This window comes from Crotalus tigris, unplaced genomic scaffold, assembly GCF_016545835.1.
Source record: "Crotalus tigris isolate CLP2741 ecotype Arizona unplaced genomic scaffold, ASM1654583v1 scf7180000017668.6805642782:7212621, whole genome shotgun sequence".
Lineage (NCBI taxonomy): Eukaryota > Metazoa > Chordata > Lepidosauria > Squamata > Viperidae > Crotalus > Crotalus tigris.
The window spans coordinates 3,019,741-3,036,945 of record NW_024096554.1 but is presented as its reverse complement, the minus strand read 5'-3'; the positions used below and the strand labels follow the sequence as shown (position 1 = coordinate 3,036,945).

General features: G+C 39.8%; 1 protein-coding gene across 10 annotated transcripts in view; it reads left to right on the top strand.

Annotated features, from left to right (window-relative positions):
* The window catches only part of DAAM2 (dishevelled associated activator of morphogenesis 2), a 242,941-nt gene that overhangs the window by 31,277 nt on the left and 194,459 nt on the right, over positions 1-17,205 (top strand). For 3 of the 10 annotated variants that reach the window (XM_039337088.1, XM_039337097.1, XM_039337090.1), the window contains exon 2: positions 316-694. The exons of 1 other annotated variant lie outside the window; for it this stretch is intronic. The gene's annotated coding sequence lies outside the window, so the exon portion shown is untranslated. Of the gene's footprint in view, positions 1-315; positions 695-5,673; positions 6,702-6,905; positions 7,109-17,205 lie in introns of those variants that run through there. 6 more of the 10 variants (XM_039337089.1, XM_039337091.1, XM_039337094.1 and 3 more) reach the window with 5 other exon arrangements.

Sequence of the window (17,205 nt, the reverse complement as noted above, 5' to 3'; positions counted from 1 at the left end):
CTGCCTTCAGCATTCTTTGTTGTGAAAGCAAAGTGGTCTATTCCTTTGGACATCTGTCATATGTGCTTTTTCTCTTGCTCTCTTTTTACAATATGTATTATGGAAGTTTTGACTAACAAGAAAAAAAACAATATTTTTCCAGTTCTCAACTGGGCTGTTTAAAAGAGATTTGTCTTAAAAGCTTCCTACTTTGCCATGTCCACAGAGCGCTGGCCCTATCATTACGCAGAGTGAAGCTGCCACCTCAAGCAGCTGAATCAGGATGTTATTAAAAGACAACAAATGGATAGTTATTTCCTGTATTTCATTTTACAGTCTCACATCCAGGAAAGAGAACATTTGAAAAATGATCTGCTGGTCACCATAATGAGACGACTCCTTGATTTTGGTAAGGATGTGTGTGCAGAAGACAGCCTTTGCCTCATTTGATGTTTTCAGCCTTCCTAGTAGCCAAGCTGAAGAACAAATACAAGCATGCTAACATTTCCCCTGCTGTTATCCTGGATGGTTCTTTCCAATCTTCTTTTTTACTTCAGTTCAACTGCCAGCGCCTAAAATAAGGAGATTGAGGAACAACTTGCTAAATGAAAACAAATATGTTGGAAATGAATGAAAACTGATTTAGAAAGAGGAAGCTATCCTCAGCCAGAATTGGAAGTGGAATTCCTTGCTTCATCCAGATTTCAATAATAAGGTACATTCTGCTATATTGGTATTTTTATTCAATAATGTCATGTGGTACTAGACTTGGAACTTGGAATATGGAACATCCAGTGATTTTTTAAAATAAAATTCCTATTGGTGGGGAGCGACAAACTATCAAAACTATTGATCAAAACTTAAGGGCAAGCTAATCACTCTAGAAATATTTCTCATTTAGTGAGACTGACCGTAGTTTTCCCCACTACTATGACAGTAGTTTGGGATTTAAATGGGATTCAGATTTAAACTAAGCCATGAAATTTCCTGGGTGACTCTGGTAATCATAATTTTATAGTATTCTGACATCAGATAAAAAGTCCTCTGAAAACTTGTTGTTAATTATAATGTGAAGGAACCAAATGTCCATATATGTTAAAGCCTAGGCATTAGGTGAAATTTCTAATAATCTGGGGATAATTCCCTCAGAAATAATGGAATCAAGCTCAACAATATTTTAAATATTTTATGAAATAATTAAGACTTTAATCAAAGAAGTTCGAGGGATAAAATGTATTTAATAATTTATCCATGCCAAGCAATAGTTACAGTATATTAATATGTCAAAGTGTTTTTCCTTCTCTACACATCAGCATTATTTCACAGTAGTGGTGTGAAAATTCTAACCTTAAACTCTTCCCAGCTTTTCATTAGATTGTTAAGGCTATTATTTTCCAAACAGGGCTTGGTTGTTTTTGGCCTCAACTGAATTTTAACCTTTGGCATCAGCCTCCTTAAATATTATTATTTATAATGATTCTGTATATATGCACATCTTTTTTTTTGCCAGCCCAGCCCTTTTTTTAGTTGTGTGTCCCAATAACTTTCATCCATTTCTCTTATATTATCCATACAAAAACGCTCCGGGGGGGGAGAGACCATGATTTGGTCTTTGGAGGCTAAAGGGGTCCCTGAGAAGAGACTTAGGGGAGCCCCCTATCACCCTAGAATTAATGTGACACAAGATCAGAAGCCAAATAGCTAATATGAAATTGGGTTGGGAATAATTGTGAAGTCAAGTTTCTTTGAGTTTAGCAAACTCATTGTCTCCCCTGTTTTATCTCTCAGTTTAAATTAAGATGTAACTAAATTGGGTCAGATGTAAGAGATATTTACAATTTCTAACAACAAAGCTGGGCACTGCTTATTGTCCATTCCCAATCTATATGTGCTTGTTTAACCTCTTTGTCAGAGGGAAAAAGCAGCCTGGCACAGAAACTCTATACACAATCGGTACCTTTGTCCTTAGTTTAACAATTCTCAGATTCCTTTGTTTTGACAACTGATCTAAGAAATGATTTAGATTAGCCAAGGCTGATACAGAGGCAGAGCACAATGCAGAAAACAACTTCCTTTTATGGCATAATCTCACTTTTAGAAAACGCTCTCTTGTTACATTTTTTTAAACTCATCTTCTTATAATTAGAGACATGACTCTCCACCAAGATATTTGTAAGTTCATTTCAGTCTCAGAGCAGCTTCTGAATAATTCTCTTTCTGAATCATAAAATTAGATTTGTAAAGGAATTATTGAAACATTTTTGAAGCTCAGAATTTATAGACTTTAGGCATAGGATGCATAATTAGAGACTAGGTTATGTTTACATACATAGCATAATGACAAAAGCTTTATTTCTATTAATTAATCTTACATACTTTTCAGGAGTGGGTAATGAAGGGCCTTCAAATGTTGATGAACTGTCACTTCCCGAATCTCTCATCATCGGTCATATGGCAAGGGCTGATGGGATGCTCATATTTTTCTCATGTCTCGTCCTTCAAATGCATCTACAAGTATTTCATTCTAAGCACTGGGAAGGTCCAGAGGTTCTGGGAACACTTAAATTTAATTGCAAATACTTTTAAACCAGGTTTGCTATTGTTTTCTTAAGCATCTGTAATTAGTTATCTGGAAGGGAGCTAAATAACATTGTTATCTCCTTGTCGGCACTAGTTTTGGTGGAAATGGGAGCACTCTGCATGTGTGGAGATTTGGACTATAATTCTGTTTTTCTTCTCCTGGTTAATATTGAGTAAAACTTTGAGGGAATGCTCCTGCAGACATATTTGCAGCCTGAGTTGGGAACACTAAGTGGAATACAAATAGGAAATGAATGTCTATAAGCTTAGACTTAGTTTATCTTCAATTCCAATTACTAAAGCGTCTGATTTTGTATAGAATAGATGCAAAAAAGGAGAGAAATTTAGAATCTGCCTCTTCCTTCCAAGACTCTCATTGATCCCTGGGACCATGCCCCCTCCCTCAGGTGGGGGGTTAATTCATCAGAGAAACATTATGCACAAAGCCAACCCTATCTTAGACTACTTTCCCCGCCATTGTGCTTTATGTGTTTGACTGAACATTTTTTTCACTGAACATTTCTATTGGCTGACTATTTGCTGACTAAAAAGTTTCCATGGTACTTTTTGGCCCAAAGATGGCCATGAGAGAGTAGAAATTGGCCATTGTATTGAGATTTGCTTGTTCTGTCCTTTGCCAACATGAGCTTAGCAATGGAAAAAAAAACAACAACTAGTTTTGTATTATAGTGATTTAGGCCACACAGAAATCGTTATCAAATTCATCTGATGCAATTTAATGGTTATTAGTCATTTATTCCTTATGGAAGGGCTGCCCCATTGTCCTTAGGAAGGAATGATCAGTATAAAAATAACTAGATGAAAAAAATTCCCAATTTATCACACATATTTTTTTCAATGAAATTTGCATTGGAAGGTAAATAATAAACCTTGTAAGAAAGCATCTTACTCATCCTGTTTTTATTTATATAAGAGACTAGGGCACCCTAGAGGGATGTACCTGTATTTGTATATGCAAATTTGTATAATGACAATTGATCAAGCAAAACTTCTTTGAAAAATCATAGATTTCTTTAATCGGGTCCTGATGTCAATATATACATACGTCTAATTGGAGAGCTTTGATAGTTGAGGTAAGCCATGCTAAGTTCACACATCAAAACTATGTGTTTATTTTTATCGGGTTCCTGCTGCATCACTGTAGATCATTGTATTATAGAAATATGATGCTGGGTAACTGTGGCTGTGCAGAGGACCACTAGCACAGAAAAATGCATGTGTATTATAGTTGGCAGCATTGCCATTTCTTTTGCCAAGATGTACCTTTCCTGTGGTTATCTGGGCATTCATCTAGGCTAGAGGTTTTCAACCACTGAACTTAAGAATGGGGTCAGTCTGCAGATTGCTTTGCCTTGGTCTGCAGTTAGTGAGTCAGTTCTGGATATTAAGCTGGAGAACCTATTCTCGCTTTCCTCCAAACAATAGCAGAACCTCACCTATTGGAGAGACAGATACTTTCTTCCTTTTATTCCACCTGTTGGGATTGCAGAAAGTGAGGAGAACATCTTCTGCTGACTTACACAATTTCCAGGAGGGAGATATTTGTGTATCTGTCACTGAGGGCCCCTGAGACCTCTCACTTCCAGCTATATTATTCTAGAGAACATGTTATAAGCAAAAGAGCAGATTAATATGAATCATCTCTGCTGACTTCTTTGGTTTTGCCTTGAAGTGTTTTGGGTTGAATAGTTTCTATCTGCTAGATGGAGAAGGAGATTCAATAGTGCTGCCTTCTTACTGATTTTTCTTATAATTTATCTCCCTTTTAAACTGTATAATTTGCTTTATCTTCTTAGAGAAGGATGGCATTAAAAAAATTGCCCTGGTTTTCAGTACAGAATTTCAATACAAAATTTTAAACGCAAAATTCTCTTTTTAGAGAGATTCTATTTTACAAGGCAAGAGCATTAAAAATGACTTTATGACTTACTTTGGAGATTTCTGGAAACATTAGGTAAATGTTCTGGCTTCCAAATACCCCAACTAGTGACTGTTTTAGGTCTGAATAAAATGGTAAGCCACAATACTTGGCTGCAGAACTACATGTGATGGGAAATAAAATGACATCAGACACTCATGAAACAAGCTTTATGAAACAAGCCTTTTAGTCTAGTGTGTTTGGCAAACACAGCCATTATTATTTACACAATCTAGTATTATTTATTCTGGACCCAGACATTATTTGAAATAATGTAGTTTACATTGTTTTGACTCATCATGTTGACTGAATACAGAAGGAGTGGTTTGTAGCTTAATGTAAATTATAATCATCATTTATTCAATATATCATGGTTCAACAAAACACTAGTGATGCAAGAACCAGGTCTGTCACCAGCATTTCATATTGGTGCAGCTAAAGAAAGGCCTCAGCCCTGTTTTCAAAGACCTGTTTAAATCAAAATTCTGTGACTTTTCACATCTGGGCCATCACACCAAGCCTGTAGCAATAAAATCTTTGGATACTTTGGAAGAACTGAGCACAAAGCCCATGGAGTCAGATAGTTGTCCACAGCATACTGGTGACTGGGAAAAGTTGCTTCACATATCTAACTACACCAGTGGTTCTCAACCTGTGGGTCGGGACCCCATTTGGGGTCAAACGACCATTTCACAGGGGTCGCCAAACAACGCAGTCTGCCATTTTTCCCCTTTTCCTTAGCTGTGCTACTCCCTTTTATTTTATTTATTTATTTATTTATTTATGAGACTTATATACCGCTTTAAGTGCAAGCACTCTCTAAGCGGTGTACACCAGTAAGCAATGTATATATATATATATATTTTACATTGCCCCCAACAATCTGGGTCCTCATTTTACCTACCTCGGAAGGATGGAAGGCTGAGTCAACCTTGAGCCAGTGAGATTTCAACCGCTGACCTGCTGAACACAGTCAGCTAAAGTGGCCTGCAGTACTGCACTCTAACTGCTGCGACACCTCGGGAATAAGCTCTCTTGAATAAAGTCTAATTCTACTGGCTTTCAAAAGCCAATAGGAATTGTCCAGGCTCTCTCTGCCCTGCTGAGCCCGCCAAAAGTCCCATTCTGCAAACGGTGCTGCACCAGTTGAGTAGTCCTCGACTTACGACCGGTTGAGTAGTCCTTGACTTACAACCGGTTGGGGGGTCATAGCATTAAAAAGGTTGAGAACCACTGAACTACACAGTCTCCCTTTACTTGTCTTCGGCAACCTTAGCATCTCTGACAGATGGGGATTTTCAGAGCTGTCAGAGGAATGATCCTAAATGTCATGGGCCATTAGCAAAGAGCCCCTTTCCTACTTGCCTTTAACCACGGCACCAATAAATGCTCTGGGTTTGGCCGTGTCCACATCTTTACTTCCATCTGTTCCTCAGCCCACGAGTGGCTTGATCTTCTTGGCTCCACGAGTGTTAAAGTGCAGTTGGATTTTCCTCCCTGATTCCCATACACCTTTCACAGAGATCATCGAGATCTGCAAAGCTGCAAATCTCCCGCAGCCAGCATCTCTCTTACAGGTAGCCTGGGAACAGAGGCAGGAATTGAATAACCAAGAAAGAGATTTAGGGTGCGGGACGCAGTATTTGACTCGGGGGTGGGGTGGGAGGGGGGGACTGGAGGCGGCTCAAACTCGGCTCCGCGTGTTGCTGGGGCTGCTAGAGAAACTTGGCGCCCACGTCAGAGCCGGTCTCATTCAGGAGAGTCGAGGCTCCTTTTAAACGTCGCCCAAATTCGGGAGCTTCACCGCAGCGACCAAGCGTGGCCGCGTTGCTTTTCCTCCGCCTGGAACTGGGGCCGGTCCCTTTAAGAGAGGGTAGCACAGTAGCGGCGAAGGCGAACCCCGCCGCCTAGCTCCGCTTGCGGTGCTTGTAAAGCGGTCGCCGGCTGGCAGCGGAAAACAGTCCCACTTCGATCTTCCAAGGGCGCGTCCACAACGCCAGCCTCCTCCCCCCCCCGCCTCTGCCCCCGACGACTAGAGTTTGCCCCCGCTGGTGCGAAATCCCGCGGGGAGGTCTGCGGAGGGCGTGGACCCGCTGACGGGATGGCAGGTCGGGAGTCCTTAGCTGAACAACGGAGAGAAGCCAGCCAGAAGATAGATAAATAAAACCTCCCACCATCCCGGCATCCTGCATGGAGAAGCTTGGTAAGTCAAACGAATGGGAATGCCTTTGCTGGGCCTTTAAAAAAAAAAAAAAAATTGTTCGCAAGCTCGTTTTATGCAGTCTTCTCTGCAGGACAGCTGACCAAACACGAACTGCGACGGAGAAGGAAGCTTCTTGAGATTGTATATTCCTTCCCTCCCAATAAATAAATAAATAATCCCCCTTTCCGCGTTAACTCTTTGCAGCGGGGGTGAGAAACGAAAAGCGAGCGAGCGAGCGAAGGGCTGGTGCGAGAAACGGCGACCAGCTCCCTTCGGAAGGGCGTACAGTTTTGGGCGATTCACTGCAGACAATTCGAGGGCGGACCGGGGGATTGCTTAGAAACTTAATCTCGGGCACAAGGACTCCAAAGCCAATCGTGCGGCGCCTGGTGAGGTTTATTCTCAGGGTACCATACGCGTTCGCAGGATTGCAGGCTAAAAACAACTTTGCTTCGACTGATTGTTTGCCTGGCTTTTAAATGTTGCATTGCGCTTCGGGCTATAATTGGATTGCGGGGAAGGGCGGGGGGGGGAACGGAAACCTTCCTAAGTAAAAGCAGGGGCGTTAATACGTGAAGTTGAGGTTTCTAAATCCCTTTCGTCGCCAGTTGTTAGAATCGGCTGATCCGAGCTCAGCTGGCGCTACTCCTGCCGGGTCCGACGAGGTACGGCAGGGGGCGTCGCTGCGACGCTGGGGGATGCCCGGGTGTAAAAACGGGCAACCGGGTAAAGGCGCTTGGTAAGTTGAATAATTCAATTGTGCTGAATTGGTAATAGAGAAGGGTGACTGGGCTAAGCTGATAATTAGGCTGATAAAACGTGTGAGGAAGCGCTATCGCTCGGTCGAATTAGAAGTAACTTTTATTTTTTTTTCCTTATGACAGCTGTATAAAAATTATTTCACAATATTACTGGAGGAGCATATATAATTATCATTCCATATATAATAATCTCCCTTTGCCTGTTGTTGAAATATATTGATTTGGAATTCTTCCAAAATAATTTTAAAAAGGTGTGCTTAGTGGCTAAGCATATCAAGTTTGGGAAATGGTCCAGACTAGGCTCAGACGGTAGATCTGTTCAGTAAAAGGGCTGTCCCCAGAGTAGAATGGAGAAATAATCTTTTATTGAAAGCAACCAAAATGGAACTCGGAGAGTGAACAATCTTTTGCACAGAACTGTTCCTTGGATTGAAGATTAAGTAACAGGATGCCCAAGACCAGCAATGATATTTCTTCTCCCATTTTTTTTTGTGGGGTCTTGGCCATATAGGTAATTCTCGACTTACAACAGTTCGTTTAGTGAACATTCAAAGTTACAACAGTACTGAAAAATGTTACTTATGACTGTTTTTCAGAGTTACAACCTTTGTAGCATCCCCAGAATCACGTGATCAAAAGATGCTTGGCAACTGGTTCATGTTTATGACCTTTGCTGTGTCCTGGGGTCACGTGATCCCCTTTTGCGACCTTCTGATGAGCAAAGTCAATGGGGAAGCCAGATTCACTTAACAACCAGGTTACTAACTTATCAACTGCAGTCATTCACTTAACAACTGTGGCAAGAAATGTGGTTAAATGGAGCAAAACTCACTTAACAAATGTCTCACTTAACCCACAGAAATGTTGGGCTCAATTGTGCTCATAAGTCGAAGACTACCTGTATTAATATCCGGTTGCTTGAAGACTTCAGTGAATGGCAATATCTTGCCAACTTCTTCATCACATAAATGGCCATAATCTTTGCAGGATTGAGTGATCCTTTCCAGAAGTGCCAGCCTTCATGTTGATTTGTCAGGATACTAATTGATTCCTTTCCTCTGATTTTCTGCCTCTACTATCTGCAGTTGATTTTCTGTTCTGTGGCTACTGAATATAGCTCCAACCTGTTATGTCTCCCACCTGTTGAATTTCTATTCCCTTTGTGTATTTTTCATACCTTAAACTCAATCCAACCCAATCCAACCACCAGATCGTTAAATTTGTTACCCCTCTCCACTGGGAAGGGGTTGTAGCTTAGGGTCAAAACACATTGCTTTGCTTGCAGAAAGATGATAGGCTGGTATGCAGTACCGCCAGACTAGACTGGAAAAAGTCCTGCCTGAGACCAGAGAGTACTGATGCCAACCAGTCTCCATACTGACAATGGACCAAGAGATTTGGCAGCAGCAGAGTTTCCTATAGGCAAATGGTGCCTGAGATTGGCATTTGGAAAATGAATGTGCTCCTCTTGATTCCCAGGACTTTAATTGGCCTGGCTATGATTTGTTAGCCCTTCTAAAGATTTTCTTTAAAAAGTCTGAAGGACTGTCTTCTCCGCATGAAAAGAAATAGCATAACCTACCAAGAGCCAGTTTGCGGCTCTGAAGAAATAACCCATTGAGCCTCATCTGGTCTCTTTGTTAAGTCTTGAATCTCTACGGTACAGTTTTTGAGTGGGGTTAATAAGGCTTCCTAATAGGGTAGTTGCATTGCTGGATTCATAAATACAAAGAACATCCTTTCCTGCTGAATTGTGTTTTTTTTTTCTCCAGAGCTGAATATGAGATATGGCCAAGAACAGGATATAAAAGTTGATCTTTCTTGCTTTTTTACTGGTGCTGAAAAACAATCTTTTGCTATCCCTGTTTTCTTAATTTCAGGTTGAAGAAATATACATGTTTTACTGCAAATACAGTAAGTCTAGTGCTAGTAGAAAAGTGCAGTTCAAACTGCAGATGATTTAATATCAGAGCTTGATTATGTCTGTAGAATTTCAGATTTTGAGATTTCTAGGGCAGATCCAGGAATGGCATTATCTGAATATGCAGGGTAATATTTCTAAAGCTCTGTAACCTTAACATTCTGAGGTTGGGAGATCACTCACCGACTTACTCTTCTCAGCGCAAACAATAAATCTTGGAAAAGCTACTGAAAACATGTCATGAAATTTGCTCATTCAGACTTTTGGCATTTGCAATTCATTGAAGATTTTTTGGCTGTTATGGGTGTTGCTAAGTGATGCGGCACATCATACCAGAAGGTTATCTTTACACACAGCTGGCAGGTGATGTGTATATTTTCAGACCTACTTATACTTCTTAAGGCTTAGTGAAATCCAGTGTTCTGTTTCTGCTGACAGAATCCCCTTTAAAAGGAGAACTGGCTTTTCCCCTCTTCCTCTGAGTACTTAATGCACACTTAGATTCTATTCATAAAACTTGGAGGGACCCACTGGAGCAGCTTTTGGGGGGTTGTTTGAGGATTGTAGTGGGGAGTGGGGAAATGAAATGTTCCTTTGTGCCTCTAGATTGCAGCTTATGCAGCCCTGAATTTGGGCCTATTGTAGGTGCACACACTGGGCTTTTTCCTTCCCCCCCAAAACCTGTCCCCCAATTCCATTTCCAGTGATAGACAATATTGGCAACAGAGTTGAGAGATTCTTAAAGAGGTGTTCTGGAATATGAATGGCCAATTGTGGTCAGGGGCCATAAAGGAAATAAGCTGTTATTGTTCCTCCAATGTGTGGGAATGAATAAAATGAAAAATAATGTGGTACCTTTTTAAACTAAGATCACCTTGCTGCAAAGTAAGATCTTTGTGCAGCCAGATATTTGGAGTGACTGCTGGAAGACTGGCAATAAAGAATGTCGACAAAGAAGACAAATGCTTTTTGTTTTAAGTCTGATATCATTCTTCTCTTCCTTGGAAGGTTTGACAAATTATGCAAAGTTCTCTAAAATTCTGGAAATTGGGATTCTTGACCATCTGGATTGCACTGATTGAGGAAAGATGGATTATGCAAAGTATTGCAATTAAAAGAAATCTGAGTCTCAGGGATATATAAAAATGCAGCGCCTGTGCAGTGACACAGTGCATTTGAAAGCTAAGATTTTTTGTCTGAACAGAAAGAGCAATTCAGCAATAGATGCAATTTCCTAGGTGATAGTGGGTTCCATTTACTGGTTATGTTCCATATTTATTATATTCATCAAATTTAGGCATCACCCGTAGCACAATACAAGTCACTTTGGGTGGTTTTTCAGGTAAAGATTATAAAACAACAGAATAGAATAGAATAGAATAGAATAGAATAGAATAGAACCTTGGAGGTCTTCTAGTCCAGCCCCCTGCTCAAGCAGGAGAACTTATACCATCTCAGACAAGTGACTGTCTAGCCTCTTTTTAAAAATCTCCAGTGATGGAGCGTCCACGATTTCTGTGGGCAAGCTATTCCACTGGTTAATTGTCCTCACTGTCAGGAAGTCTCTCCTTAATTCCAGGTTGCTTCTCTCTTTGATCATTTTCCAACCATTGTTTCTTGTCCTGCCCTCTGGTGCTTTGGTGAATAACGTAACCCCTTCTTCTTTGTGGCAGCCCCTCGAATATTGGAATACTGCTATCATGTCTCCCCTATTTCTTCTTTTCTTTAGACTAGCCAAACCCAAGTCCTGCAGCTGTTCTTCATATGCTTTAGTCTCCAGGCCTTGGATCATCTTGGTTGCTCTTCTCTGAATTTTTTCCAAATTCTTAACATCTTTTTTGTGATATGGTGACCAAAATTGGCTGCAGTATTCCAGGTGTGGTCTTACTAGGGTTTTATAAAGTGGTACTAATACTTCGCATGTTCTTGATTCTATGCCTCTGTTTATACAACCCAGGATTGTATTAGCTTTTTTGTCTGTTGCTGCACACTCTTGGCTCATGGTTAAGTGATTGTCTACTAGAACTCCAAGGTCCCTCTCTCTCAACTAAAAAGACACAATTAAAATTGACTTGGGCTGTTTATGAGGCTGAGAAGCGTCAGGGGTACTTCAACCTGGATTCCTATGTTGAATCCCAGGCTGGACCTACTGGCTAATTTTTGCACTTTCTGGGCACAATATGGCCAATTTTTATGTGTCTGGTTTTTCTATTCTGTTCTATAAGGCAGGAAGGGCTCATTCTAAAATATTTGGTTTAGTCTTGGGGGGAAAATGTTTATATTTGCTGCATCTGCTTTTGTAAGATTTATACAGCAGCCTTAATCTTTGCACAAAGCATATTTTAAGAATGCAGATGAAAGTTTGCATTGTCTGTTTCTTAAGAATTTCTTACACAACATGGGCCAGTTATGCACGCCACAGTTTATCTTTCTATACTGACAAAAATATAAAGAGACATTGCTGATTGCTTTTTCTTATCTTAGCTGATAAATCATTTTGGTAATAAATGTGAAGGATGGGGATCAGAGGGCTCTTTCTCCTCTACTACTGCAATCCACCAAGCATCTTCCTCCTCCAAATATTCCAGATTCTCCAAATGAATGCATCCTGTTGGACATTAATCTCTTGGAGAATTCTGAAGCAGTCAAGGCAAAGGCATCGTAAGATTTCTAAGGCTACTTCCAGAGTAAAGTTTCTCTAAGATCTAGTGGTCTTGGCACCGCAAGCCATGCAGAAATTACTGCCTTTGCCTGGTTAACTCATCAGCAGGTTGTGTTCCTTTTGACACATCCATCAGCAGAAATGGTAGTATGAATTCATCTATTGGACTAGCATGCAAGTATAGGGTTTAGTGCTAGAAGGAAGAGTTGCAGTGAGCTTCAGATGAGTGTGCTGTATTGTAATGTACACACACACACACACACACACACACACACTTCATTCTCTCTTGCCAGTATGATTGTTAAGGGGAACTTAACACTTTTTATTAAATGTAGTTTAGTATTAAACCCAGCTGCAAATGGCTGATTCAGTAACAGAAGCAAGGGCTTCTAAAATTCTCTTTATAATTATACGGATAGGCTAGGGGTTAGGAAGTCTTATCTAAAGGTGTTACCATGAAACTCTAATTATGATCTTTCCGGACTATAATATAATGAGTTCAGTTCTGGAAAGGAAGATTTTAATACTGCATAGGACTAAATAAAGAAAACATTTTAAATTCCAGTTTGACCTACTTTTTCATGCTGGTATTCTGTCTTCTGAGCAGTTGATTTCAGAAATGTGCATAATATTAGCGATCTGTAAGGCACCAGAACAAGAAGCCTTTTTGCTGTTGTTTTAGAAAAAGAATGTGTGGTGGATGGTTACTGAGGAAATTGGTGTAATGAGAAGACAAAGCCTTTATGAATATGTAGAATGGAAGGTTATTATAGTAGAATTCCAATCATTAGAAAATGGACTAGAGGAGAGGAAGCCTTTTTTGCAGCAATGTTTGCATACTTGGAGGAATACTTTAATAGAATAATAAGGTTGAGTGTAGAGGAAATCTGAGTGGCAGAGTTCACATAATATCCTTATCCATAGTATGTGATTGATTTTGATTTATTATGTTGTGTGAACTCTGCGGTTATATATGACTCTATTATACAAACCCAAGCAATTGTGATCAGTTCTATAAGTCTTAATCGAAGAAAATCATGTTTTAGCATCATGTCTGAATTTGGTCAGTAGTAAGGATTACTAGACTGACTAAATAAGGGAAAGGGAGTTTTTTTTCCTGTTCTCTGAATGTGATCATCAGTTGAACCTTGAGCATGATGCAAAATTTTACATTTGAGTGCTTCCTCAACTGTGTGTATGATTTCCTAACAAATTGAATTCCAGGGATGTTTGTGCCAAAAGAAGGATGTAACAAAAGCCAATTTTCCTAACTCCTCTTTTAGTTCTGATGAGCCATTTAGGGGTCCCAGTGGGCTGATATCCCTGTAAACAACTTTCAATCTGGAAGAAATGTGCTAGTGAAAACTTGGCTGCCTATGGCTTATCTAATGAGACAATACAGAAAATGGGAAATGGTGAAGCAAAGCAGATATTGAAGGAGAGGATTGTTGACACAGGATGATAGCAAGGCAATAGAAGTCTTGGATTACTGCCAATCATCAACATTAACTCCTGCTTTCAGGAGTTAGGGATGGTAAACATCAAAAGATTCCTTTCCATGAACATGTCTGCCCAGGTGATTCCCCTGGCCATAGAAGACATCTGTCATTGTCCTCTTGTGTTGCAAATTCTACATTTTGTAGAAAATCTATGTTTTGTGATATGTAGGCCCTTTATAGGATCAACAACAACAACAAAAAACTAGGCAGTTCCTTTGTGCTGGCAGAACATAAGAATGCTGTTACTCACAGTGTAGCCAAATCCTCTCTGGCTGATAGAAGAAGGAGGCAACAGAGACTGTCTAACCCATTTGTACTTCTCCCATAAACTCTTTAAGTTTAACCCGCAGCACTAACATTTTCCTTTTATTATTATTTAATGAATTGTGGGGGAAATTTAGGTTTGTTTGAGATATTTAATAAACTTTATGTTGCGCTGTGCTATTTTGTGAAATTCAGTTAAGAAGCTCTAACAACAGCTGTTCGCCAGTTTGGTGAGTAAGGCACTAGACTATAAACTAGGAGATTGTGAGTTCTAGTCCCATTGAGACACAAAGCCAAATGGGTGACCTTGGGCCAGTCACTTTCTCTCAGCCCTAGGAAAGAGATAATAGAAAGCACTTCTGAAATTTTGCAAAGAAAATGGCTGGACTTGTCCAAGTAGTCTCCAGGACTTGTCCAGATAGTCTTCAGGAGTCAAAATTGAATCGAAAGCACAAAACAAAACAAAATTAGCTGTGCTGCCTTGGCTCTTTAGTGGAAATGGAAGGAGGATTTGTGATTTTTCTAAAGCTCGAACTTATCTTTCCTAGTGCAATGGTTTCTTTTGTACTATTATCTAATTGGTTGTAGCACAATTGTTACTTTGTAAAGGAGCCTAAAAGCTTCTGTGCCAGGATTGTCCTTTTTTTTGACCTTTCTCTCTAGAGTCCCCCATTTATGATATTTGGCAGTTCTGAAATGTGTAGGTGGTTGAAAGTTTGTCCAATTTCTAAATGATCTCGCATGTGGATTTTATGTTCTTGATGCAGTATCCATGTAGAAGAAGGTGGACTAAGGACAAACTGGAAGAAATTGCTCTTAGTTTGACGACTATCTCACTAGTGTAACACACATGGTTTGAACCTGGCATTTTGTGGTTTTTCAAATACACAGTGTGGATGCCATGTAGCGAAATTTAGTGGGTGTGCCAATGCGTACAGCTCTGTGTCTGGTAACTTTACCTAGATCTGGCTATTTGACAGCCTGATCATATGGCTGTGTTTATTTTGAAATCTGCGGAAAGCACTGTAACTTCAGCTTTGGGGAGCAAACGTTTTCCAGCAATTGATGAAACTGGAATGCTCACCAAATGGTACGGCTCTTGTGTTATCTATTCAGTTAATTAAAAAAATAAACTTTGGAAACCCTGGTAAAAGCAGTTTATGCTACAGTATATTTCAGTTCTTGCCCTACTGCCCTTCCTTAAAGAAACTCCAGGGCCGGAGTCTTGCAAGTACAGCTGAGAGGAAAAGGGGGAAATAAATGGTTTCTATTCCAGTTTTATTAAAGGTATTTCTGACTGAAGCTTAGAAAGCGCCCAGACTGCGTGAACTGGAAACTCTAAGCCTGTGAGGGAGCTTTTGATGGAAACATTTAAAAGAATCAATTTTATCGGCTGCTAGAGAAGCAGAACATTTTTATAGTAACCTGATACTGTAATACCAGTAACATGAGCTGGGACTTGATTGGCTGTGCCAAATGCTTATTGCAAACTCAGTATAAAGAAAATGTGAATGAAAACTGGGAGCAGGGACTTTCCTCTTAGTTACAGTATAAAGCTGCCCTCTTATGTTTAATTTGTTTGAAATAGCTCATGTCCTACAGTTTCAGGTCTATAATTACCAAGGGCCTAAAAATCCCAGAAGCTTTAATTGAAAGACTGAAGAAACTAACATTCCTGCTGTCATTTTGACTCCCTAGTCCCCACTCCCTTCCATTAACATTGAGCATGCTGGGTCCCCAATTAATTAAATGCAATTTTTTGATATTTTATGCATAATAACAGCGCTCTTTGAAGAACATGCATTTGCAAATGTGTTTGAGATTTTATTCATCTTTTATAGCTCACTGTGTATTTAGAGTGTATCAACATCAGTGAAAACTCTTTGTGTGTTTTCCCTGTTTGAAAAGTAAGAGAGTTTTAATAAACTGGACAAAATAGACAAAATGTTACTGGACAAAATAGACGAAATACAGTGGTATAAAAATCCAATAGAAGAGACAATACTTTAAACGGAGTTATATTTTCATCTCACCCTAACCATTAAATAAGGCAGTGGTTGGCTAAATATTGTTGTTGCTATAAATCTGTATTTGTCTGGCTTAGATACAGCTAGATGGACAAGGTATGACTACAGATAGTTTATGTGAGTAGAAATTTGTTATAGACATGATTCCCTAGTATTACACTTCTCACTTCCAGAAACCGTGAATTGTTATGCTGTGATGTGATCCAGGGTAGATCTGGTTCTTTAAAACCTTCAGAGAAATTGTCAGAACTTATAAATCCTTCTGAACCCAAATGGGAGGCTTGTAGCTTACTATTCTGTTTATATATGGGTGGGCCACTTTTAGCAGCTTCTCACAAGCAAAGTCAATGGGAAAACCAGATTCATTTAACAATTGGGTTACTAATGTATCAACTACAGTGATTCACTTAACAACTGTGCCAAGAAAGGTCATAAAATAGGGCAAAACTCATCTAATAACAGAAATTTTGGGCTCAATTGCGATCTTAAGTCAAGGATTACTATCTATCTACTATCTTCTTTTTAAAGCTATGCGGATTTCATGTGCCAGAGTCCTAAGTTTGATATGGATTTATTATCCCACCCCTTAGTAGTAGTAGTAGTAGTAGTAGTAGTAATAGTAGTAATAGTAACAATAATGTTGAAAGGGACTTTGGAGGTCATCTGGTCCAACCCCTTGCTCAGGTAGGAAACCCTATACCATTTCAGACAAATGGCTGCCCAGTCTCTTCTTAAAAACTTCCAGTGTTGGAGCATTCACAATGTCTGTTCCACTGATTAATTGTTCTGTCAGGAAATTTCTCTTTAGTTCTCGGTTACTTCTCTCTTTGGTTAGTTTCCATCCATTGCTTCTTGTCCTGCCTTCAAGTTACTTTGGATAATAATAATAGTAGTAGTAGTAGTAGTAGTAGTAGTAGTAGTAGTAATAGTAAAGGTGGAAGGGACTTTGGAGGTCATCTAGTCCAACCTCCTGCTCAGGCAGGAAACCCTATACCATTTCGGACAAATGGCTGTCCAGTCTCTTCTTAAAAACTTCCAGTATTGGAGCATTCACTGCTTCTGGAGGCAGGTTGTTCCACTGGTTAATTGTGCTAACTGTCAGGAAGTTTCTCCTTAGTTCTAGGTTGCTTCTCTCCTTGATTAGTTTCCACCTGTTGTTTCTTCTCCTGTTTTCAGGCACTTTGGAAAATAGCTTGACTCCCTCTTCTTTGTGGCAGCCCCTGAGATATTGGAACACTGCTGTCATGTCCCCCCTCGTCCTTCTCTTCGTTAAACTAGACATACCCAATTCCAGCAGCCGTTCCTTATATGCTTTAGCCTCCAGTCCCCTAATTATCTTTGTTGCTCTTCTCTGTACTCTTTCTAGGGTC